We start from the raw sequence: 25,244 nt of genomic DNA on the forward strand, positions 1-25,244 counted from the left end.
GCGATGCCCCCATGTCCCAGGCCCCTAGCCTACCCAGCCTTTGTTATACTCTGTCACATGGCCCCTGCACTTCCTTGTAATGCTCATCATAGTTGCAATTGCACAGCTGTTTGTGCTACAGTTTATTGAACATCTGCCTGCCTTTCCCTGTAGACCGTAAACCTTAGGAGAGCAGGGACTGTGTCTGTCTGGTTCCTGCTGTGTCCACAGTGCCTGGCATACCAAAGGTGGTCAATAAATGTCTGTGCACTGGATAAACCACATAGGTTTACAGCTGCAGGTGCATGGATGCCTGGGTCAGAGGCCATCTGGACTCTTTTCTAATGGCAGAAATCCAAAGTCACAGGCTTCTGACCCTTTTGTTTGATGATGGGCTTCTGATGAAGGGCTTCTGGGCCCTTCAGCTGCCCTTTTCAGGCCAGGGAGTCTGGGAGGGAATTCTTGAGGCATCAAAATCCATGTTTAGATGACCAGCTGGCCCGGAGACATCAATTGGCAGAAGTGATGGAATGTGTACAGAAAGATGCAGCTGCCCTGCTCAGGAGGGACTTCATCCTTGGTTTGCTAAACCAGCTGAATTCCAGGAATACCAGCGAGGGGATTGGGTCATGTCATACCTGCCTCTGGAGACAAGCAAGCCGAAAGCTGAAGGGGGCAGGGAGGTGCTAGAACTGCAGAGAGAAAGGAAGGGCCAGATGTACGGACCGGAAAAAGCCCTGTAGCAGGTGGAGGTGAACATAATTAATGGAGCCCAGTGAGCAAGCCTGCACATGCCAACGTCAAAACCTCATCCCAAGGAGCCATGGTCTCACTAGCCCCATCCCTGAGAGGGCAGAGCAAGAATAGCTTGAGATTGACATGCCAAGCAAATGTATAGCAGGAAGTTCTCCTAAGCCAGGGGTTTGGTCAGAGGCCCTGGCCCCTGTGGCTAAAATCGGGATTATGTCTGTGCTGATTTACTTCCCAGCTAGGTTTCAGGAAAAGCCTCAAAAAGACCACAGGGTTGTGCCTAAGATTGGCACATGAGGCCAGCTTCCCTCGGGTCTCTGCTTTCTGGACAAAAAGCTAATATGAAGGGAGATACTTGAGGAAAAGGCCCCATCCCACAGCCTCCCTCTCTCTGTAGCCCCCTTTGAGTCTTGGCAAGTGTATTTGTGACAGCTAGAACAAATCAAATGTCTTTTACAAGTTTAGCCTCAGGCAGACCAAGTGCTAGCTTTGGTAGACATGTCCAAAGGGATTTTGACCCTGGACTAGTGGTTCTCAATGGAGATGCTATTGTTCAGTTAGAGATTTGGGGGGCCATGGCTTTGGCTGTCATAGTGATTGGCAGTCACTACTACCATTTAGTTGTCAGGGACCAGAGGTGCTACATGTCTGCAATGCATGTAAACAACAATTGTGCACAGGAAAGGGTTGTCAGCCTTCCCCTACTACTTTTAGATACCCCACTGGACATTCACGTAGATAAAATATAATCCGTGCTCAGAGCCTAACTTTATTTTGTCTATGGACGAAAAGGTTTGGTTTGGTTAGGTTTTCACAATAACATATACTGCAGTTTCCAGGAAGGCAACTTTACCAAGTGCTGTTGCCTGCTTTGGAAAATCATGTGACCTGGGGCAATGCCACTCTAGGTGCTTTAAGTGTTGAAATTACCAGAGCAACACATCTCCATCAGACCTCATTTGTTAGTATGGTGTTCTTGGTAATGCTACACCTAGATTCAAGCAGCTGACTACTTCAGTATGTCATCTAACGTAGTTGTGCCCAAGCGTTTACATATTGGAATGCATGTTATTTTATTTTATTTATTTATTTTTGAGACGGAGCCTCACTCTGTCACCCAGGCTGGAGTGCAGTGGCACAATCTTGGCTCACTGCAACCTCTGCCTCCCTTGTTCAAGTGATTCTCCTGCCTCAGTCTCCTGAGTAGCTAGGACTATAGGCGTGCGCCACCACGTCCGGCTAATTTTTTGTATTTTTAGTAGGGACAGGGTTTCACCGTGTTGTCCAGGCTGATCTCGAACTCCTTGCCTCAAGCAATCCACCCGCCTCGGCCTCCCAAAATGACGGGATTACAGGTGTGAGCCACTGTGCCCGGCCGTCTGTTCTCAAACTCCTCACCTGAAGTGATCTGCCTGCGTCGGCCTCCCAAAGTGCTGAGATTACAGACGTGAGCCACCGCGCCCAGCCAAGGGTGTGTTATAGAACATTTGTTACAAAAAAAGAGGATGATGCTGTGGGGAAATCTCAGACAGGTGCATCACTGCCTTGGTTGGATGGCAGTACATGAGTCCACATGGAGATAACATTTTACCCAAACCATGCCCTTTATTTGTAGACATCCACTATTTTCTCTAAATAGAAGAAAACTTTTTTTAGTGAGTGGAGCTGATTAGAAAAAATTTATTCCATTATAGTTGATATTGTTATATATAACTCACAGATGGACCCACAGCACTAGCAAACTATTTGCATCGTCTCTCCAAGCCCGGCATTTACTGTGCGAGCCACCCGGGGGCCATTTTTGTTGCCCGAGGTGGTGCGCCTGCGCCACCTGGTGGACTACGGGAAAGTAGCAGATCGGTGAGATGGGTTGAGGCACCTTCATTTGCAGATGGGTAGGCAATAATAACATGAATATTATCAGCTAAGGCACTTATAGGGTGCCTTTAAGTGCATTCACTCCTGCAGAACTCACAAAATCTTTATGACATATAGTCACTGTTATCTCCATTTTGCCCATGAGGAAACTGAGGCAAGTAGTGAGTAGAGAGGCAGAGCTGGGATTTGAAGCCTAGTGGTCTGGCTCCACAATTGCTGCTTTTAATCACCCTGCTATAAGCTGGGCATGGTGGCACACAGCTGTAGTCCCAGCTACTTTGGAGGCTGAGGTGGGAGGATCACTTGGGCCCTGAGATGGAAGTTGCAGTGACCCGAGACTGCAGCACTGCACTCCAGCCTGGGTAACAGAGTGAGACCCTGTCTCAAAAAAAAATAATAATACAATTAAAAAATTAATCAGTCTGCTATGGACTTGCAAGTAGCTGCTCTCTTGGGAGACACTATGCTGAGAGTCAAAGGCTGTACTGTGAGCATAGGGCTACCTTCAGCCATCTCTTTCAGGGCAGTAGCATTACAAAGACAGAGAGAAGGAAGCGTGTGCTCAGTGGCTCACGCCTGTAATTCCAGCCCTTTGGGAGGCCAAGGCGGGCGGATCACCTGAGCTCGGGAGTTCGAGACCAGCCTGACCAACATGGAGGAACCCTGTCTCTACTAAAAATACAAAATTAGCTGGGTGTGGTGGCGCATGCCTGTAATCCTAGCTACTCGGGAGGCTGAGGCAGATGAATTGCTCGAACCCAGAAGGCAGAGATTTCAGTGAGCCAAGATTGCTCCATTGCACTCCAGCCTGGGCAACAAGAGCGAAACTCCATCTCAAAAAAAAAAAAAAAAAAGAAGAAGAAGAAGAAGAGGAAGACTAGAAGTACCTAGTATTAGAACATGGTAAGATCTAGAAGAGTAGTCTTGCCATTGTATGGACCATGGGAATCTTTGTGCCTACTGTGTGAGGAGGGTGTTTCATTCTTTTGGCAACGAAGGGCTCTAGAATGGCTGAATCCCTAATTATGTTGCAAGCTTCGTGAAGGAAAAGTACACATTCCCTGTTCACTTCTGTGTCACCAGTATTTACCCCAGGACCTGACAGGTATTGAATGTTCAATAAGTATTTTTATTTATATAACATCTGTGTTGAGATATTCATATACCATACAATTAATCCATTTAAAATTTACAATTCAATTGTTTTTAGTATATTCACAGAGTTCTGCAACCATCACCGTAATCAATTTTATCACCCCTAAAGGAAACCAGGTTACTATTAGAATTCATTCCCCGTTACCCCCAACTCCTATCTCTAGCCCTGGCAACCACAAATGTACTTTGTGTCTTTATGGATTTGCCTATTTTGGACATTTCATTATAACTGAAACCATACAATTTGTTGTTGTTGTTTGTTTGTTTGTTTTTTGAGATGGAGTCTCGCTGTGTCGCCAGGCTGCAGTACAATGGCGTGATCTCGGCTCACTGCAACCTCCGCCTCCCGGGTTGAAGAGATTCTCCTGCTCCAGCCTCCCGAGTAGCTGGGACTACAGGCATGCACTACCGTGCCCAGCTAATTTTTGTATTTTTTAGTAGAGGCGGGGTTTAACCATATTGACCAGGATGGTCTCGATCTCTTGACGTCGTGATCCACCTGCCTCGGCCTCCCAAAGTGCTGGGATTACAGGCGTGAGCCACTGCGCCCGGCCCACAGTCGTATTTTTTGACTGGCTCCTTTCACTTAGCATAAGGTTTTCAAGGTTCATCCACTTTGCAGCATGTATCAATTCTTTATTCTTCTTAATGGCTGAATGATATTCCATCGTATGGATATATTGCATTTTGTTTATCCAGTCATTAGTTGATGGACATTTGGGTTGTTTCCAGTTTATGGCTATTGTGAATAATTCCGTTATGAACATTTGTGTATAAGTTTTTGTGTGGACATGTGTTTTCATTTCTTTTGGATGTATTCCTAGGATTGCAGTTGCTGGGTCATATGTAAATATGTAACTTTACATTTAACTTTTGAGGAACTGCCAGAGTATTTCCAATGGCTGCACCAGTCTACATTCTTACCAACAAGGTATAAGGGTTCCAATTTCTCTATATCCTCGCCAACACTTGTTACTATCTGTCTTTTTTATTATAGCCATCCTAATCATTCTGAATTGGTTTTTTATTGTGGCAGGGCTGTTGCTTTTTAATCATAGGCAAATAAACACCCAGCCTATTAAAGCTGGATAGTACCACAACAACCGTGTGGTCCGATTTGTTCATTTTATAGGAGAAGCAATGAACTTGTTAAGAAAATAAGAAACTATCTCAAGGTCACAATTAGTAAAGGAGGCAGTAACAGAACCTATAGATTTTTTTTTCTTTTAAGAAAGAAAAGAAATTAAAGCCAGATGGCATAAAAAGAGAGATAGAGAGTCTTCTATAAAACCTAGGAGAAATTTCTCTAACTATAAAACCAGAAGATGCTGGGTGCAGCAGCTCATGCCTGTAATCCCAACATTTTGGTAGGCTGAGGCAGGAAGACCACTTGAGCCCAGGAGTTTGAGACCAGCCTGGGCAACAAAGAAAGAATCAAGGCTGGGCGCAGTGGCTCACACCTGTAATTCCAGCACTTTGGGAGGCTGAGGCGGGCGGATCATGAGGTCAGGAGATCGAGACCATCCTGGCTAACATGGTGAAACCCCATCTCTACTAAAAAAAAAAAAAATACAAAAAATTAGCCGGGCATGGTGGCAGGCGCCTGTAGTCCCAGCTACTTAGGAGGCTGAGGCTGGAGAATGGCGTGAATCCAGGAAGGGGAGCTTGCAGTGAGCCAAGATCGCACCACTGCACTCTAGCCTGGGCAACAGAGTGAGACTCCGTCAAAAAAGAAAAGAAAGAATCAAAAAGATTTTTTGATTCTACAAAAAATTCGAAAAATTAGCCAGGCATGACAGTGGTCCCAGCTACACAGGAGGCAACAGTTCTCTATTTATCCCTTCAGTCATTTTAATGGTTATTGGGGGAGATGTGTCAGTGGACCGTCTTGGACCAAGGTTTGGATCCCTTGAGCCCAAGAGTTCAAGGCTTCAGTGAACTATGATCGCACCACCGAGCTCCAGCCTAGGTACAGAGCAAGGCCCTGCCAAAAAAAAAAAAAAAAAAAGAAAAAAAGAAAAAAAAAAGCACAAGACAATGAATCAATAACTAATAAAGGATAGTCATAAATAGTTACAGTCATGGATCCTCTCCTATGTCTTAGCTGCAGAACGCAGTAAGCGCTTTACATTTGCTTCCCTGTTTAATGCTAGCAACATGCCTATTTTAGAGAGTTGAAGTGTAAATAAAGGATTATGACCCTAGACTCTTACATCTAACTAGTGTCTGTGTATAAAGTAACAGACATTCTGAGACATGCAAAGACTCAAGAAATCCACCGTCCATCCACCCTTCCCCCAAGGGTTACTCAAAGTAGCATTTCAGTGGTGTGAGAAATTAATCAAAATAAGGAACTCAGGAATGAGGAAGTCATTTACGTAAATGAAATGACAATAAACAATGTAGGCAGAAAAACTGAGTTAGAAGGCTGGGTACAGTGGCTTACACCTGTATTCCCAACACTTTGGGAGGCCAAGATGGAAGGATCACTTGAGGCCAGAAGTTCCAAACCAGCCTGGGCCACTCAGTGAGACCTTGTCTCTACAAAATAAAAAATGTTTTAAAAATTAGCCCTGCGTGGTGGCATGCACCTGTGGTTTCAGCTACTCGGGATACTGAGATGGGAGGATCTCTTGAGCCTGGGAGGTCTAGGCTGCAGTGAGCCATGATCCCGCCACTGTACTGCACTCCAGCCACGATGACAGAGCAGGACCCTGCGCCCCCACCCCCCGACCCCCCGCCACACACACCCACCACCAAAAAAAGATAAAAACTGAGTTAATTATGAATGTAGTTTGAAATCACAATGCCAATGTCAAAAAATGATTCTTCAAAGAGCAAGCATATGATGTAAAATTTTAATAATGGCCTGAAGCTAGGATCCTAGTTTATGCCGGCAAACCTGTGTCCTCCAGCAGCCTTGAGCTCGGCAGAGCTTCCCAGGCGCCGGCCTCGCGGGTGAACTGTCACACGTACCCAGAGCTTGGAGGAGGCAGGCGCGCCCGGGGAGGGTTGTCCTGGGGATTCCCAGGCCGGCTCCTGCTTCTCGCCTGATGAATGTGGAGTTCCTTCAGCCATCCCTCGGGTCCTCTTAAACTTTTCTAAGTTTCAGGAGTGTGGATGACGCATTCCCCTAGTGTTAAGTGGCGACAGTTCTCCCTCTATTTTGTCTCTTCAGTCATTTTAATGGTAATTGGGGGAGGCGTGTCAGCGGACCATCTTGGATGAAGGGCAAAAAGACCAGTTAGCATGGAATTGAGGTTTGTCGCTGGTGATGGCAGTGGGGACATGATCGCACGTCCTTCGGTCAGATTTCTCAGCTCTCTCCTCCCCATTTTTACCCCCAGCACTCGGTCAAACAAACAAACAAAAAGACTCCTGCAACCCCCAGACAAACCAAAGCTAGAGTGTGTAGGTTGGGTGGCTTTCTGTTGGATAGTTGTGTGTCCCAAGTTACACGCATCCTATCTTGGCCCAGCTCCACTGGAGCCCGCGCGGCGGGGCGCAGGGTGCGAGCGGGAGGCTGGTGTTCTGCCCGCAATGGGCAGAGGAGCCGGGTGGCCGCGGGGCGAGGAGCCGCGAGGGCCGGGCCGGCGTGACACCACCTGGCGGAGTCTCGGGGAAGAGTCTTAAAGGCGCGCGCTCCTCCGTGCCCCGCGCACTCGAGCGGGAGCCGCGGAGAGCTCGCCTCCCGCTGCCGCCGGCGCCTGGGGGAGGTAAGTGCCACCCGCGGATCCCGAGTCGCGGCCGGGTGGGGGCGGCCCGCGGCTGCCCCGCGCTCGGGAAGCTCTGGCTGGGGCTGCGGTCGGAGGGCGGCGCCCAAGTTTTCTTGAAGGCCTCGGAGGGCAGCTGGAGCGGCGTAGAGCCTGCGCGGGGATGGCGGGGGTGGCCGCGGGCCCCGGCCGTCTGGGGGCGGCCATCCCGGGCGGTGCGTGGAAGAGTAGGCACTGGTGCGCGGCGAGAGGCGCATGCCAGAGCCCCAGCTCCGCGTCCTGCGCACTTGGCGCGCTCTGGCCGCGGTCCCGGCGAGCCCCAGCCTGCTCCGGGCCGCGACCCCGGCTCCGCGCCTTCCTGCCCGCCCGGGTCCTTTGTAGCCCGCTCGCCCCGCGGTTGCGCACGGTCACGCCGGCAGGTCGCGCTCGGCGGCCGGCCAAGCCAGCCCCGGCCCCGCCGCGCCCGCGCCCCGGGCCACCCCGCCCGGCCCCCTCGGCGCTGCACCCCTCGCTTTCCCCATCTCCAGCCGCTCGCTATTTTCACACCTCCCAGTGCCCCGGCCCCGGCGCCTGATTCAGTGCTTAGTAATTAATTTGGCGTTTCAGAATGGTCAGCGGGCTGGATAATGGGTGCATTCATCCCCCGGGCTAATCTGAACAGAGGTGGGAAGAAAGGCTTTCACAGACAGAAAATGCCATTCGCCGAGCGCTCAAAGGGGCTGTCACTCCCAGAATAAATCGCCGCCGCGCCCGCCGGCTCCTCTGGCCATTTCCATACAGCCCCGGCCCGCGCCGCGGACCCGCCGGCCTCGGCCTCGGCTCCCGGGAATCACTCACTCGAGTGCCTTCGACGGGAAAGTCGGGCGAGAGCGGGACCCAGGCGGGGGCCGAGGGAAACGGGGAAACTGGAGACTCGGGTGAAGGCCGCAGGGGACAAAGAGATTGATTAGAAAATCAAACGCGCATCTAGAAAGAGGCGCAGGCGACTGCTCAAGGCGCGGACGGCGGAGCTGGGGCTCGGGAGCATCAGTCCCAAACCCCCGAGGTTCGCCAAAGAGGAGGGCCCGCGGCCCAGACCCTCCGGAGCGTGCCCGAGGCGACATGGCAAGCTTCTGGGGCTCCCAAATTGTGAATGGAGTTCAATGCACAAGCATAGATGTAGAAACAGGGTCGACCTGCACAGACTTTTTATTCCGAGTTCCTTGTGCTATCAGCCCCTTCGCCCTCGCGGCCTGGAAGGTGACACGGTGTCTTCTCTGGCCTCCTGCTCGCCACCCCTGTTCGGACGCTCGGGTCCGCCTGGGGACATTTGCTGAGCGGGTGACGGAGGCTTTATCCTTTGATCCCTTCTGGATCCGGTGACGCGCTGAGTGTTGGGCACGAACGGCCTACGGAGTTTGAATGCTGGGGCCTTCCTGTTGCGGCACCCCCAGCCCACTGGTGCAGCGGGATCGTGCGCCCCCGCCGCAGCCCTAATCCAGAGGACCGCGCCGCGCCAGCGCCTCCAGCCAGGCTGTGGCCCCTCCAGTGGGTAGGGCTGGCTCGGCTCTAGCCAGGTGAAGTTCCAGACGCTGGATTTTCCCGTCGTCGGGGTTCAGCGTGTATCCACCTCACCCGGCCGACTTGGCCCTGGGCCCTTTCACCCAGTGGAATCCTGCCACTGGGAGAAGAGAAAGAGCTGTGGCTCTATAGCGAAATCTTAGCTCGGTTGAGAGGCAGAGCTGGCACCCGACACAGCTGGGACGAAGGGGAGTTTCTGGAATGGCCAGATGCGTGTCCCAGGTGTGTAGGGGAGATGGAATCCCCGTACTACTCATCAACTTCTGAGTGGAAGTCACTCCTCCCCTCTGTGTCTGTTTCCTCATTTGCAAAACAAGGATAAAATGAGATCACATGTGGCCCCAAGTAAGGGGGCTCTCAGTAGAAGGATCCCAGGCACCACTCCCACCACTGAACACCAACCTTGCTGCACCTCCCCCGCGTCTCTCCAGGTCTTCACCAACATCTCTCCTGGGAGCTTTAGCGACTCCCAGATTTTGTCAGGCTGCCTCCACCCACCCCTTGTGGCTTTCGGGTTCTGATATCCAGCTCTCCTTGAAATCATGCTTTCTAAGAGTTGGAAGCATCCTTCCAAAGATTCTAGAGCCATTATACAGATAGTGATATTGAGGCCTGAAGTGACTTGCAGTTGTCACCCGGCTAATTAGAGGGCTTTAGCCAGAATGGATTTCATGGCAGACAGTGAATCTCGGACTCTGGGCATGAGACTTCCCACCCCGCCCCCTGCCCCAACACACACACACACACACACACACACACACACACACACACAACCTCCCTCCTCCTCCCCGCCGCTGCCCCACAGCTTCCCTAGGTCTGGGGAGGGGCCCATAAGGCTGCATTTTAAACAAGCATCCTGAAGCATGTTGATGCAGGTGGTATAAGGACCATATTTAGGGGAATGCAGCCCAAATCAGGTTCTTTACATAGCAGCCCCTTCTCTCCCAGGACCATGGGCTTTGCTTGTTCTATGTGCGTCACATGTGATCTGCAGAACAGTCTTTCTAGTATCCTCCCAGACTGCAGGCCATAGTGGGTGAGGTCTATTTATAGGAGATGCTTCAGTATCCTCCAGAATGTGCAGCCAATGAGGGAGCAGCAGGGGGTGAACTGTGCACCCAGCCAGATGAGGAGAGGCCGGAGTGCACCGCAGGCTGCCTGGATGTTGAGCCCCCAAACCCAGGGGCCTTCTCTTACCAATGTGCTTTCACAGCTGGACCTAACACTGCACACCGCAGGCCCCACACAGACAGTACAAATGTGCCCAGAGGCCCCCCTTAGCAAGGCAAATCTGCCCATGCCAGGGACAGAGCAGCCGGCCATAGGGGAACCCATGCCAGCAATAACCCAGGTGTGAGCTGTGGCCCAGAACACCAGCACCTGCCCCTTCAGCATGCTGGGGTTTGGAGGTGTGAAGTGGGGGGTGGAGGGGCAAAGAGAGGGCCTAGAAAAGTGGAAGAAAGTGGGTAGGGGAGGAGAAGCCATCAGGCACGGGGGTGGCGGGTAGTGGGGGGACAAGCCCCTATTTATGTAAGCCATTTGTAGCTGTGAATTGTAAAACTGGGCAGGCTTCTCTGGAGTAATTCATAGTGTTTGGACAAGACAAACATTGTTCTGCTTTAAACAAACCTCCAGAAAGGTCAGCTTGGTTCATCCCTTTGCTGCGAGTCGCTGAGACTATCCAGATGATGAGAAAATCAGATCTTCGCTGAGGGGGCCCAGGCAGGAGGCGGCAGACTCCTGAGCCCTTTGGATGCTGAGCGAGGACACCCAGTGCAGGGAGGGGTCTTGGCTCTATTGAAAAGTCTGGACTCCCAGTCTGGAGGCAGGAGATGTGAGGTGTGTGTGTGCACATCACAGATTGTGAGATTTTGATGATGGCAAGGACATCATCCGCGTTCTAGGGCCAAGACAACATGACGTGCAACATGAATCTTCTTTATGTGGAAGAAGAATTGATGGGAAATGAAGGTTCATGGATGCAGAACCAAATTAACCCAACTAATGCTATGCCCAGATATGGCCCTGGACACCAAGAAGTCCATGTTCCTTGCATATGGATGCCCTGGTAGGGTCCTTCTGTGTTCATTTAGCAAATATTTTTGAGTGATCACAATGTGTCAAGTTTTCTGCTAGGTACTCAGGGTTGCGGTAGGGAACAAGAAAGATATATTAGTAGCACCCACTCTTGGGGCCTATAGTTCTTGGTTATCCTCTCCTTCCCTGTCTTCCCTAAGAAAAGAAGCTGTTCACAATTTCACTTCCAGCTTCTCCACCACCATCATCGCCTCACCAAGCCCCCTGGCCAAGACCCAGCATACCAGCTCCCTCCACGGGGCCTGACAGTAAGTGCTCAAGAAATGCTAGCCGCCATGGTTATAATTACGAGTGCGATTGTGATTATGAGACTCCATTCTTTTCTTTTCTTTTTCTTTCTTTCTTTTCTTTCTTTCCTTCCTTTCTTCCCTTCCTTCCTTCTCTCTCTTTCCTTTCTTTTCCTTTCTTTCTTTCTTTTTCTTTCTTTCTCTTTCTCTCTTTCTTTCTTTCCTTCCTTCTCTCTCTTTCTTTTTTTCTTTTCTTTCTCTTTCCTTTCTTCTTCCCTTCCTTCCTTCTCTTTCTTTCTTTCTTTTGTTCATTCGTTTGTTCTTTCTTTCTCTTTCTCTCTTTCTTTTTTTCTTCCTTCTCTCCCTTCCTTCCTTCTCCTTCCTTCCTATCTTTTCTTTCTTCCTTCCCTCTCTTCCTTCCCTCCTTCTCCTTCCTTCCTTCCTTTCTTTCTTTCCCTCTTTCTTTCTTTCCTTCCTTCCTTCTTTCTTTCTTTCCCTCTTTCTTTCTTTCTTTCTTTCTTTCTTTCCTTCTTTCTGTTAGAGATGGGGTCTCCTTCTGTCACCCAGGCTGGAGTATAGTGGCATGATCATGCCTTATTGTAACCTCCAACTCCTGGGCTCAAGCAATCCTCCCACCTCAGCCTTCTAAGTAACAGGGACCACAGGTGCAAGCCACGATGCCTGGCAAATAATTTATTATTATTATTATTATTATTATTTTTGTAGAGATAGGGTTTTGCTGTGTTGCCCAGGCTGGTCTCAAACTCTTGGCCTCAAGTGTCCTCCCACCTCGGCTTCCCAAAGTGCTGGAATGGCAGGTGTGAGCCAATGCACTTGACTTAGACTCTGTTCTTGAGTGATCTATCTGACCCTAAGCTGAAGTGGATGCTTTGTATTGATATTTACTATTCATTCTCATTGTCTTATTATTAATGGCTTATTAACAATACATTATTGATGCTCATTAACACTAAAGCCCAGTGTCGCGGTGGTGCCAGTCATCACTGTCCTGCATGTGATTTCTGCTTGCCCTGTGGTGACCCTGGTGATGGCAGTATCACTGGAGTAGCTGGTTCTGTGCAACTTTTTAATTTAAGTTAATTAATTAATTAGTTTATTTATTTATTTATTTATTTTTGAGACGGACTCTCACTCTGTCGCCCAGGCTGGAGTGCAGTGGTGCGATTTCGGCTCACTGCAACCTCCGCCTCCTGGGTTCAAGCGATTCTCCTGCCTCAGCCTCCCCCAGTAGCTGGGATTACAGGCATGTATCACCACACCCAGCTGATTTTTTTGTATTTTCAGTAGAGACAGGGTTTCACCATGTTGGCCAGGCTGGTCTCGAACTCCTGACCTCAAATGATTGGCCCACCTCAGCCTCCCAAAGTGCTGGGATTACAGGCATGAGCCACTGTGCCCCAGCAGTCTATGCGACTTTATGAAAATTGTTTAGGGCTTTGAACACTTCAGGGTCTTCTGCATATGGTTTTTTACTGAGTACTCCTGATATCCATGGAAGGAAGAGAGGGCGGGAGAAAAAGGAAGGAAGATTACTATCCACATTTTTCAGAAGAGGAAGTTGATACTTACAGAGGTGAAGTGATTTGCCCAGCATCACAGAGACATTAAGGGAGGGGACTATGTATGACTAGGGTACAATCCAAACCCCAGCTCCACTAAAAATACAAAAATTAGCTGGGCGTGGTGGTGGATGCCTGTAGTCCCAGCTACTTGGGAGGCTGAGGCAGGAGAATCACTTGAACCCAGGAGGCGGAGGTTGCAGTGAGCTGAGATCGCACCACTGCACTCCAGCCAGGGTGACAGAGTAAGACTCCATCTCAAAACAAAACAAAACAAAACAAAACAAGCTCTGTCTTGGGACTTTTGCACGTGCTGTTCCCTCTGCCTGAATGTACCCTTCCCCCAAATAGCATCTGTCCCCAGAGCTTCCTTCCTCACTTCACTCATTGTGCTCTACTGGATCCTTCTTAGGGAGTCCTTCCCCAAGTACCTGCTTAAAATCCAAACAGTCCTCTTGGGCCTGCATCACCCTGCTGACCACCCATGGAGCTCCCTGCAAGCAGAGCTGGAAACCAGGGCTCCCTGGGCGACCTCATAAAGCAGGTGCTTGGCCAGAGGCTAGGAAGTGGCTCCCTGGGCGAGGTCATGTCCTTCCCACCTTCTGCGTAGTTTCTGGCATTATTCTGGGGACTGGCATGGTGATGCTCCTGCCTGACGTCAGCATCCACGGGTGAGGGAGACATTCCTTCCTTCCCCACCAAATCTTAGTTTCCTTTGACATCTTATTATGGTTGAATAATCCATGCACTTATCCATTCTGTTTGGAATCAATGATCCATGTCTGTTTTCATCCTTGGAGTTAAATCCTCTAAATTTTCTTTCTGTGTGATGTATAAACCAGCAATACCTCATTTTACTGACATTTGGGGAAAATAAGCTGTTCTACATAATTGGTTTTTGCAGTTAACGGTAGCTTACTCCTTGAAGCATAGAAACTTTTTATGGAATCATATTTCATGAAAAACATTTTTCCATCAAAATCATGACTTTTTCTCCCCCCCGCCTAAGTTAGCGGAATTGAATACAGCAGGTGTTCCCTAGGTGTGGCTGAATGAGTGGCCCACAACCCGTTTTGATGACTCACAGCCATCTCTGGAAACATCAGCTCCTGGGCAATTTGCTCAACCTCCCTGACGTCAGTTTCCTCACTCGTAATCTGGGGAACTTTGGACGAGATACTCTCTAAGGGCCGCCTCTGTCCTTCTCTAACTCTGCTGGGCTCTCATACAGTAAAGCCCTTGGGAATTTTTGGTGGTTGCAGGACCAGTCTTGCCTCCCTGAGTGGTGGCTGGGATAGGATTCTACTGTCAGCTGTCACTTCTCAGTGCATCCATGTTCAGCAGTCACCATGTCCCCAAGGATCTTAAGCTGTGGCTTTCCAGTCCCCTGGAAGAACAGAAGATGTCTGACCTAAGGTTATAAAGTCTTGTAAATGAAGAACTCCTGGGGTCCCTGCAGACTGAAGTCCCCTGTGTCTTGGCTACTGTTCTCTCAAATGCCCAGGAGGCTATTCACTTACTTCTGGACTGTGATCTGGGTTGTAAAGGGTGCTGCAACCCTGGCCTCTAGAGAAGAGGTTTACAATACCTTAATACAAACAGCAAGCACTTGGCAAGCTTCTGTTGACTGCTCTGAACTCAGTGTTGTGGGGAGGGAAGAAGCAGTGAGATGTGGTCACTTCCCGTAAGAAGAAAACCCAAAGGAAGACTTCATGAATGTTTTAAGACCAGCGTGTTAGTGGTCTCTCATTTTGTTCCTTTCATTTGCCCCAAGCATGTCTTTTAAGATTTGAAGAAGACTCTTAATTCTGGCATTTCTGAGATTTGCTGGGATATTAGTTTCCTGCGGCTGCTGTAACAAATTCCCACAAATGGTTGCTTAAAACAACAGAAATTTATTCTCTCACAGTTCTGGAGGCCAGAAGTCTGAAATTGGTATCAATGGGTTGCAATTAAGGGCTGTAGGGCAGCGGTCCTCAACCTTTTTGGGACCAAGGACCAGTTTTGTGGAAGACAGTTTTTCCATGGGCCTGGGGGTAGGGGATAGTTTTGGGATGATTCAAGCGCATTACATTTATTGTGCACTTTATTTCTATTATTATTACATGGTAATGTGTAATGAGATAATTATACAACTCACCAACATGTAGAATCAGTGTGAGGCTTCAGCTTGTTTTCTTGCAACTAGATGGTCCTATCTGGGGGTGATGAGAGACAGTGACAGATCATCAAGACTTAGGGCCTCATAAGGAATGTGCAACCTAGATCCCTCTCATCTGCAGTTCTCAACAGCGTTCTTGCTTCTATGAGAATCTAACGCAGCTGCAGATCTCACAGGAGGCAGAGCTCAGGTGGTAATGCGAGCGATGGGGAGTGGTTGTAAATACAGATGAAGCTTAGCTGCCTTGCCCTTGCTCAAGCTGCTCATGTCCTGCTGTTTGGCCTGGTTCCTAACAGGCCACAGACTGGTGGTGGTTCCTGGTCCGGGGGTTAGGGACCCCCGCTGTAGGGAAGAATCCTTTCCTTGCCCTTCAGCTTCTCATGGCTGCTGGTATCCCTTGGCTTGTGGCTGCATGGCTCCAATCTGTGCCTCTGTCTCACGCAGCTTTATCCTCTTCTGTCTTGTCAGATTTCCCTCTGCCTGTCTCTTGTAAGGATACCTATGATTACATTTAGAGTCCATCCTGATATGCCATAACAATTTCTCCATCTCAAGACCCTTAATCATGTCAGCAAAGACCCTTTTACACCCGTATAACATAACATTCACTGGTTCCAGGGATTAAGGATATGGATATCTTTTGGGGGGGCATTTTTTTTTTAGATGGAGCCTTGCTCTGTAGCCAGGCTGGAGTGCAGTGGCACGATTTCAGTTCACTGCAACCTCTGCCTCCTGGGTTCAAGTGATTCTCCTGCCTCAGCCTCCTGAGTAGCTGGGAATACAGGTGCGTGCCACCATGCCCAGCTAATTTTTGTATTTTTGGTAGAGATGGGGTTTCACCATGTTGGCCAGGATGGTCTCAATCTCTTGACCTCATGATCCACCCGCCTCAGCCCCCCAAAGTGCTAAGATTACAGGTGTGAGCCACCGCGCCTGGCCCTGGGGGGCATTTTTTAGCCCACCGCACAGAGCTGGTCACCACTTTAACTGTCCGTAATGCTGTGATCTTTAGTGGATTAATTTGTAGTGCACTCCTATTTTGTGCCAGGCAGTCTGTTAAACGCTGGGGATTCTGAGGGAAAAGAATAGTTCCTCCCTCAGACGCTATGAAAATCAGAGCTATGTGGAAAAGAAGGAACTTGGGCCTTAAAGTTATCTAAGATGGATCTTGATGAGCTCAAATTCCCCAACAAAGTCTGCAAGGCCCTGCTTGGTCTAGCTCTCAGCCTCCCCTCTGAGCTCACCCCTACCACTCCCCATCTCATTACTTAAACAAGCTCTGGGCCAGGCGCGGCAGCTCACGCCTGTAATCCCAGCACTTTGGGAGGCCGAGGCAGATGGATCACCTGAGGTCAGCAGTTCCAGACCAGCCTGGCCAACATGGGAAAACCCCATCTCTACTAAAAATACAAAAATTAGCTGGGCATGGTGGTGGATGCCTGTAGTCCCAGCTACTTGGGAGGCTGAGGCAGGAGAATCACTTGAACCCGGGAGGCGGAGTGTGTAGTGAGCTGAGATCGCACCACTGCACTTCAGCCAGGGTAACAGAGTAAGACTCCATCTCAAAACAAAACAAAACAAAACAAAATAAAACAAGCTCTGTCTTGGGACTTTGGCACGTGCTCTTCCCTCTGCCTGAATGTACCCTTCCCCCAAATAACATCTGTCCCCAGAGCTTCCTTCCTCACTTCACTCATGCTGCTCTACTGGATCCTTCTTAGGGAGTCCGTCCCCAAGTACCTGCTTAAAATCCACCTCCCCTCCTGGCACATCCTGTTCCCTCCCCTGCTTTGTTTGTGCTTCTGATGCACTACAGTGGAGTTGCTATTGTCTGGGTCAGCTCAGCCACCACGAGGATTTTGAGATGTGATAACTAGTTGTCAGAAGATCCTAAACGCATCCTGTTTCATTTCCAATTCTCTTCCTGAGAATATAGTTTGCTTTTTATTTTCTTTTACTTTTCTTAGTAGCATATTGGGCTAAATTTCAAGTAAATCAGAATGGGGGTGGGATGGCTCCTTAAAGGGGGATGTATACATTCTAGGTGCCATTTTTTGGTTGTCATAATGACTGGTGTATGGTGTGGGTGGAACCATAATGACAGCAGGGGTGAGTGGAACCTGCTGGCATTTAGTGGACAGGGGTCAGGAATGCTAAATGTCCCATGGTAGCCAGGACTGTTCTGCCCAGGGAAGAATCTTCATACCCCAAATGCCAATACCACCTCTACAGAGAAACACTCTTTTTTTCTTTTTTCTTTTTCTTTTTCTTTCTTTTCTTTTTTTGAGATGGAGTTTCACTCTTGTTGCCCAGGCTGAGTGCAATGGTGCAATCTCGGCTCACTGCAACCTCCGCCTCCCGGGTTCAAGTGATTCTTCTGCCTCAGCCTCCCAAGTAGCTAGGATTACAGGCACGTGCCACCATGCCCGGCTAATTTTGTATTTTTAGTAGAGATAGGGTTTCTCCATGTTGGTCAGGCTGGTCTTGAACTCCCTACCTCAGGTGATCTGCCCTCCTCGGCCTCCCAAAGTGCTGGGATTACAGGTGTGAGCCACCTCGTCCGGCCAGTAATATTTTTCTATCATCTTCACTGATAACCTTTCATTCTCTAAGAGTATTTTAAATGATGTCTCCCAGATCCATCACCTGCTAACCTGTTCCCTGGCCCATTCACACAAGGTCTTGAGATTCTCCAGTTCATCCTCTTGCTCTTGCCATCAGTCCAGTGTCATCTCTAAACCTTGAGGTTTCACTAGGGGATTCCCTCCTTCAGAGTCTGTGTAACCGGTAAACGAGCTGAGCCCCAACTCTGGCTCGGAGGCCCCCCACTATTTTCTCCATCTGGAGCAACATCCTTTTATTTGTACCCTTTGTTCCTTCCTCAAGGCCTGTCTTCCATCCATGACAAAGCCTCCCCCCACAGTGACCCATTTTCTTTATTTTAATAGCATTTGGGGTGGCACCTTGTCAAAAGCTTTTTGCAAATGAAAATAAATTACATCTGCTGGTTCCCCCATCCACAGGCATTTTCACCCCTTCAAAGAGCCCTGGTAGATTAAAGGATTTGGAAGATTTGGGGTTTGCATGGGCTTCTATGCCCAGCTCCTGAGTTCTCAGCCAAGACACCTGCAAAGGGGGAGGCCTGAGCTGAAGATACAGATAAGCAATATTGGGGAAATGGATTTCTCCAGGAACCCTTCCCACTAGATTGGCCTGCTCTCCATGTTCTAAAACCTTTTCCAGGACAGTCACATCTCCTGAAATCCTGTCCAGGGACCTGGGATTCCCTGAGTAATCCTCCATGCAGCCTATCAGGTGAGCTGGGCTCTAGATACCTTGAAATGAAAGAATGTCCCTCGTTCTTCTAGGGTAAGAGATCTGGTAGGCAGACCTGAGAATTATACATATGAAAAAAAAAAAAAACAAAAGAACTCAAAACCTACTCTACATTGAACATCTATCTACTCTCTGCCAGGGTCTTTCCTTTCAGATCCAATTTTTTAAATCGCCGACCAACCCTGTAAAGGTGAATGCAGTGACCCCGTTTCACCATGAAAAAAATGGATGCTCAGATGGGCAAGCAACTTGCCCAAAGTCACATCATTAGGAAGTGGCGCACTGGAACCAAGGCCTGTCCAAGTCAAGTTCTTTCAATTTGGGAAGGAAACACTATGAATCCAGGCCACTGCTCACCCTCCTGGAGAGGCCAAATGCTCCTGGTCACCTCTGCCCGCTGCAATTCCCAGGCTGTACTGGGAGTACTGGGAACTGAGTCATCTAGGGTCTGTCCTCTTAACTGGACCAGAGGTGTTAAGAAGCACAGTCTATCCAGACCACACAGCTCATAATCTTGGTAGACGAGAAGCCCATCCTTCCTCTCAGGGATGACTGAGACCCCAGTCAGGCCCATCTCACCCACAGGTTCTGACTAAGAGCTCCAAACTCTGGACCTAGATTATTTTAGTTCACACCCTGCTTCTCTACCTACCAGTGATGTGATCTTCAGCAAATTCTTTCTCTGTGTCTCAGTTTCCTCCTCCAGTAAAATGGACACAATAATATACCTATCTTATATGGAGTTTATGAAGATTGGGAACTAAGGAATATCAAAGTGCTTAGTAGATGCTTGGCACACAGTAAATGTTACACATAATGCTTGATTTAAAAAGGAAAACCCAGCCAGGCACGGTGGCTCATGCCTGTAATCCTAGCACTTTGGGAGGCTGAGGCAGGTGGATCACTTGAGGTCAAGAGTTCAAGACCAACCTGGCCAATATGGTGAAACCCCATCTCTACTAAAAATATAAATATTAGATGGGTGTGGTGGCGGGCGCCTGCCATCCCAGCTACTTGGGAGGCTGAGGCAGGAGAATCGCTTGAAACCAGGAGGCAGAGGCTGCAGTGAGCCAAGATTGTGCCACTGCACTCCAGCCTGGGCAACAGAGTGAGACTCTGTCTCAAATAATAATAATAATAAATACAATTAAAAAATTAAAAGGAAAATCCTTGGTCACACCCAAGACAAAGGCACCCCTGACCACCCCTTTTCTCCTAAGCCCTTGCTCTTTTCTTGTCCTCCCTCCTCACAAACATTAGCCTGTGCCATCTGGTGCCCCCGTCCCTGGAGTGTACCCTCCCCTGTATCCTCACCCTCCTCACTGATTGCTCCTCCCTCCCTCATGCTCACCCCAGTTGCACTGCAGTCCTCTTCAGAGGTGCTGTCCTTCTTCCAAACCACACATCCCTAACACCCAGGAGTGGGGCGCTGTTGTCCTCCTCCATTCCCAATGCTCCTTCCCTCTTCATTAAAACAACAACAAAACAAAACGAAACAAAACTCCGGGCCGAGCGCGGTGGCTCATGCCTGTAATCCCAGCACTTTGGGAGGCGGAGGTGGGCGAATTACCTGAGGTCAGAAGCTCGAGACCAGCCTGGCCAACATAGTGAAACCCTGTCTCTACTAAAAATACAAAAAAAAAAAATTAGCCAAGCATGGTGGTGGGCGCCTGTAATCCCAGCTACTTGGGAGGCTGAGGCAGGAGAATTGCTTGAACCCAGGAAGCGGAGGTTGCAGTGAGCCGAGATAGTGCCATTGCACTCCAGCCTGGGCAACAAGAGCAAAATTCTATCTAAAAAAAAAGCAAAAACAAAAAAACCCCCACAAAACTCCTGTTCCTTTAAGGCCAGAACCGCATGGCTGTCCCACCTTCTACATCTCATCCTTAGAATGACCTCCCAGTCAATTTCACTCATTTCTTTCTTTGAAGACACCAGCACTGGTCAGTCTTCGTCTCTGCCCCAAACTCTGATGCTGGTTCCAAAGGTCTTTAGAGCCCAGGTGGATAGCCCGTCCAGCACCGTGGCCTTCTCGTCTCTAATCACCCTCTACTCTGCCTCACAGCAGAAGTCCCCCTCTTATTGTCCTCAGAAGGCCTTGTCATCCCCAGAGCTCTTTCTCCTCTGGAATCTTCTAGTTTTCGACCACAACCTCCTCCGTTATTCCCCACCTCATGTCTTCTCTCTTCCTGAATCCTTTAGCTATCCAACAGAATTTCCTGTGATGAGGGAATTTTTCTTTATTGGTGCTGTCCAAATTAGGGGCAACTAGGCAACTAAGCTCTCCATGTTACTCATTTTTAATTAATTCAAGTTGAAATTGAAGTAGCTACATGTGGCAACTGGCTACCATATTGAACAGCACAGCTCTAGTCCCTGGCCTCTCTGTTTCCTCTTCCATCCTGTCCTGTTTTTCCTTCTCTCTTTGGCATTGTCGCCCTGGCCCATCACAACAGCCACCCACTCCCCTTTCCTTCTGTCCCACCTCCTGGAAAACACTCTCAACTTGAGATTAATCCAACTGTCTCTTTCTCTAGGTCTATCCAAAGGCTGCTGGGCGCTGCTGGGGGAGGGGGCATGTGTGTCCCACGGCCTTGCTGGCTGCCATTCTTTTTCATAGATAGTCACAAACTTCAATAGGCCCTTTAATTCTGCCCAGCAAGCATTATCCTCTTCTCTGTAATGACCTCAAGCCTCCAGTGCTCCCAGCTCCTCCCCCATCCTCAGCAGATGGTGTCACTTCCTATTTCATTGAAACAAGAGACACTTGGAGACCACCTGACCACCAGTTTTACAAGCATAGTTTTATCTGTCTTCCACCTCTCTCCTCCTGCTGGCTGCAGTTCCTATCAACATTAAGGCATGGTCAAATAGCCTTATCTTACAAACAACGATAAAAAATCCCAACCTTCCCTCAATCCTATGTCACCTTCCTGCTGCGACCCTCTATCTTTCCTGCCACTTATATTCACACTTTCTTGAAAGTTGTCTACACCTGCTATCTCCACTTTCTCACCTCCCGTTCACTCCACAACCCCAGACAGCCTGGCTTCTGTCCCTACCACTCCCTGCAACCGCTAGTCAAGGTCACCAAAGACTTCCTTGTAGTTTGATCCAAAGGACTTGTTTCAGATCTTATCTTGACCTTTAAGGCATGTGACTCAACACTGCTCAGCACCCCTCCTTCCTTGCAACACTCTTACCCATTGGTTTCTATAACACCCGAGTCTCCTGGTTTTCCTCCTCCTCTGGCTACTTAAAAGTTTTCTTGAAACTGCCACATTCTCCGCCTCCTAGGGTGATCCGTCTGGCTTCACAGGTAAGACAGTGTGCCAGGAATGGTGTTTCCGCCTCTCAACGCATTCCTTGCAGAAACACCTGGTGATTTGCTTTCTCACCCAAAATCTGCACTGTTGCGTTTTGAACTCCAGTTTGCTCCGTGGATCCTGCTGCTTAGAGCCTGACATGCTTTCGCGGGTGTGTATTTATCACCGCCACTTTGAGAAGTTCTCACAACACTTGGACATCTGTTTTTTTCATTTGTCCCCTCAACAGACAGGCTGCGTTAGGAAAGGACACTGATGAATTAGAGGGGATGGAAGAGGCTGCAGAGTGGTCAGAAAACAATGTCCTATGGGAAATCATTAAGATAACTGGGAACATTTTGCCCAGAAGAGATAAAACTGAAGGATGATAGAGGACTGGTTTCAAGAATCTGAAGAGGCAGAGAACCTTGATCTGGGCTGCTGTGTGGCGTAGGGTTTGGGCCACCTGCAGACTTAACAGAGAGGGGGGTTTGCAATGGACGTAGAGGAGTTCCACTGTATTACAGGAGGTTCCAGACCTCCTGGATACAAGGTGAGTGAGACAGTCCTGCTCACCAGGAACTACTAAAGACAATAAGCGTATACCTAAGTGACCACAATAAAACTGGAAGGTGACCCCGCTCATCCTCTCCTGAAGACCCCTGGCCTAAGGTCAGCTGGCAATGTAGAAAAGCCACACTCTGCCAAGAGCCATTTCAAACTTACTGCCATGCAAGGGCCATCAAAAGCTCTGTGGACGTAGGCTGGGCGCGGTGGCTCACTCCTGTAATCCCAGCACTTTGGGAGGCCGAGGCGGGCAGATCACTTGAGGTCAGGAGTTTGAGACCAGTCTGGCCAACATGATGAAACCCCATCTCTACTAAAAATACAAAAAAATTAGCCAGGTGTGGTGGTGGGCGCCTGTAATCCCAGCTACTTGGGAGGCTGAGGCAGGAGAATCGCTTGAACCCAGGAGGCGGAGGTCGAGATTGTGCCATTGCACTCCAGCCTGGGCAACAGAGTGAGACTCCATCTCAAAAAAAAAGAAAAAAAAAAAAAAGCTCTGTGGACAGAAACAACATTCAGGAGGAAGGCTTGGAAAGCACCTCACAATCCAGTCTTGTAGATGCTCCAAAATGTACCCCAGTCAGCTGAGCACCCCAATTTGCTTCTTTTCCATTCCTCTTTGCTAGAATGTCTTTTCCTGACTTGGATTTTGATGCGATGCCATCAGCTTACACTCACGGGGATCACAGAAACTGTCCCACGGAGCTCACTGTTGTGACTGTTTTGGGGCTGTTGTCAGGGACGTTTGCTCATTACCCCATACTGTGTTCCCTTTCTGGGCCACGCCCCCATGAGAAATTCCTATCTGATTTTAGTACCAAGAATAGTTGTAATTCCCTTGAGCAGTAGGTCTGTTTTTATCTCATGGACACTGGGAATTGTGTAATGAACGTGGTCTCCTCATTTTAGCTGCAGGAAAGCTTAGGGACAAATTTGTGGCCCACTCAGAAGAGGTGTAGAGGTTGGAACTCCAGGGTGCATTGGACCTGTATTCTCATCTCGACTTTGTCTCCCTTCTTAGCTTTTCTTTGTTCTCTTACTTCATATTTTACTGTGCAAAACTGAGAGCATACAAGCCAAGATAAATAAAAATCACCCGTAATCTCACTATTCCGAGATAACCACTATTAACTGCGTTGTCTTTTTATGCATACTTTTTAAAAAATTAAAATGACATTATACCGTGTTTTTAATTTGCTTTTTTCATATTATAATATGTCATGAACATCTTTCCCTGTAATTAAGTGTTCTCTAAATGATTTAAAATTTCTGTATAGATCAAGTGATCTCATACTAACAGCTAACATTTCTATATGCATGTACTATGTGCCTGGTTTTATGCATATTTACATTTGCATACATGAGAAAGCATATTTATATGTTACAGACCTGCAATATGTATGTCTATATCTCATCAGCTATAATATTCAAATGTGTCAACTCACGTGACGCTCACAACCCAGTGGGGTAGAAAGTATTATCTCCCTTGTACAGATGGAGGAAACCAGAGCAAACACAGCAGAGGCAGAATTTGAACCCAGGTACCCTGGCTCCGAAGCGTTTCCTCCTAAGAGCTATGCTGCCTTTCAGTATACCATTGCGATTTCACAGGTCACCATGGTTAACCATTTCATTTATTTCCTTTGACTTCACTTTTAATTTGTTATTGTGTCATGTTTTATGTATCCTTGTAAGTTACCTGAAATCCTTTCTGCCACAAGGTGAGGTAAGGCATAAATAAACAGTGCAGAGTGTGGTAAACGGCACAAGAAGGAAAAGCTAAATTGCTACTCCGGGGTAAGAAGATGTATCCAGGCTGTCCTGCAATGGAATGGATTTATTTTCTTGAGCTGTGGTGAGCTCCCATCCCTGGAAGAGCTGACTTGGGTGGCCGTCTCTCTGGGAGGCTGGGGAAGGCCTTCTTCCAAGGAGACGGAGCTGGGCCAGACGAGCCCCGAGGCCCCTTCTTAGATTCTCAGGGCTTATGAAGATGCCAATAAGACAAACTGAGGCACTTAATGGAGCTAATGCAGCAAGGCAGCCCTTGGGCCAGAACCAGGACCTGGGGCTTTTCATCTGGGTCTATTACTGGACCACACATCTACAAGTAACAGATAAACGAGCAGAGATTCCGTTCCAAACTCTCGGCCCAGTGTATTCCTTTCCCAGAGCTCTCTGGCTGCTGTTGCAAGATGACCAAAGGATGCTGTCACTGTCCTCAGTCTTTTTATTGGGGCAATGGAGAATGAGGCAAGGAGGGGCTGGGTGGCCCCGCAGATGCCCCCATGACACCATCATTCGGCAGGGTTATGCATTTGACAAATGCCCTGCAGTGGAAGGAGCCCAGTCTTCTCTTCCTGGGTTTGATGTTTACTTGGGGGTTGATCTTGTGCGAGTTTCTTCAGCTCCCGGGACCCTCAGTTTCCTCACCTGCAAAATGGAGTTAATACAACAGCAAAGCTGCTGTGGAGGTCCCATGAGCTATTACAGGGCTTTGCACCCTTAAAAATGCGGTTGAGGAAGTACCGATACGCCTGCCTCAGGGGATCTGGGGAGGGCTGGGCTGTCCCCATGCCTGAGACCAGGCAGGCCCGTCTTGGAGGGGCGGTGGCCAGCGTCCAGGTGCTGCCAGCTTCCTACCCCTTCAGCCTCCTGCCCACCACTGCTCCCTTGGCCAGAACGAAGCCGCGTTCCCGACAGACAGGCTCACGCACGGTGACATCCGTGGGAGTGCGGGCGAGCAGCCCCTCCTCGCCGGACCCCGGGGGCTTCGGGCAAGAATGGAGAGCAGGCAGAGGTCACATCCTCCTCCTCTTCCTCACGCTCCCGGGCTGCGTGCCCACAGGGGCACAGCCCTGTGCGCGGTGCCACCGGGGGCCATCAGGCTGGGTTAGAGGAAGGCCCGACCTCCGCGCAGCAAAGAAAACAAACACAGA

General features: G+C 49.0%; 1 protein-coding gene across 1 annotated transcript in view; it reads left to right on the forward strand.

The window, feature by feature from the left end:
• The first annotated feature begins 7,417 nt into the window (after positions 1–7,417).
• Positions 7,418–25,244, forward strand: part of NTN1 (netrin 1) — a 244,213-nt gene continuing 226,386 nt past the window's right edge. The window contains exon 1 of the mRNA XM_054535429.2: positions 7,418–7,478. The gene's annotated coding sequence lies outside the window, so the exon portion shown is untranslated. The remainder of the gene's footprint in view (positions 7,479–25,244) is intronic.

This window comes from Pongo abelii, chromosome 19 (genome assembly GCF_028885655.2).
Source record: "Pongo abelii isolate AG06213 chromosome 19, NHGRI_mPonAbe1-v2.0_pri, whole genome shotgun sequence".
NCBI lineage: Eukaryota > Metazoa > Chordata > Mammalia > Primates > Hominidae > Pongo > Pongo abelii.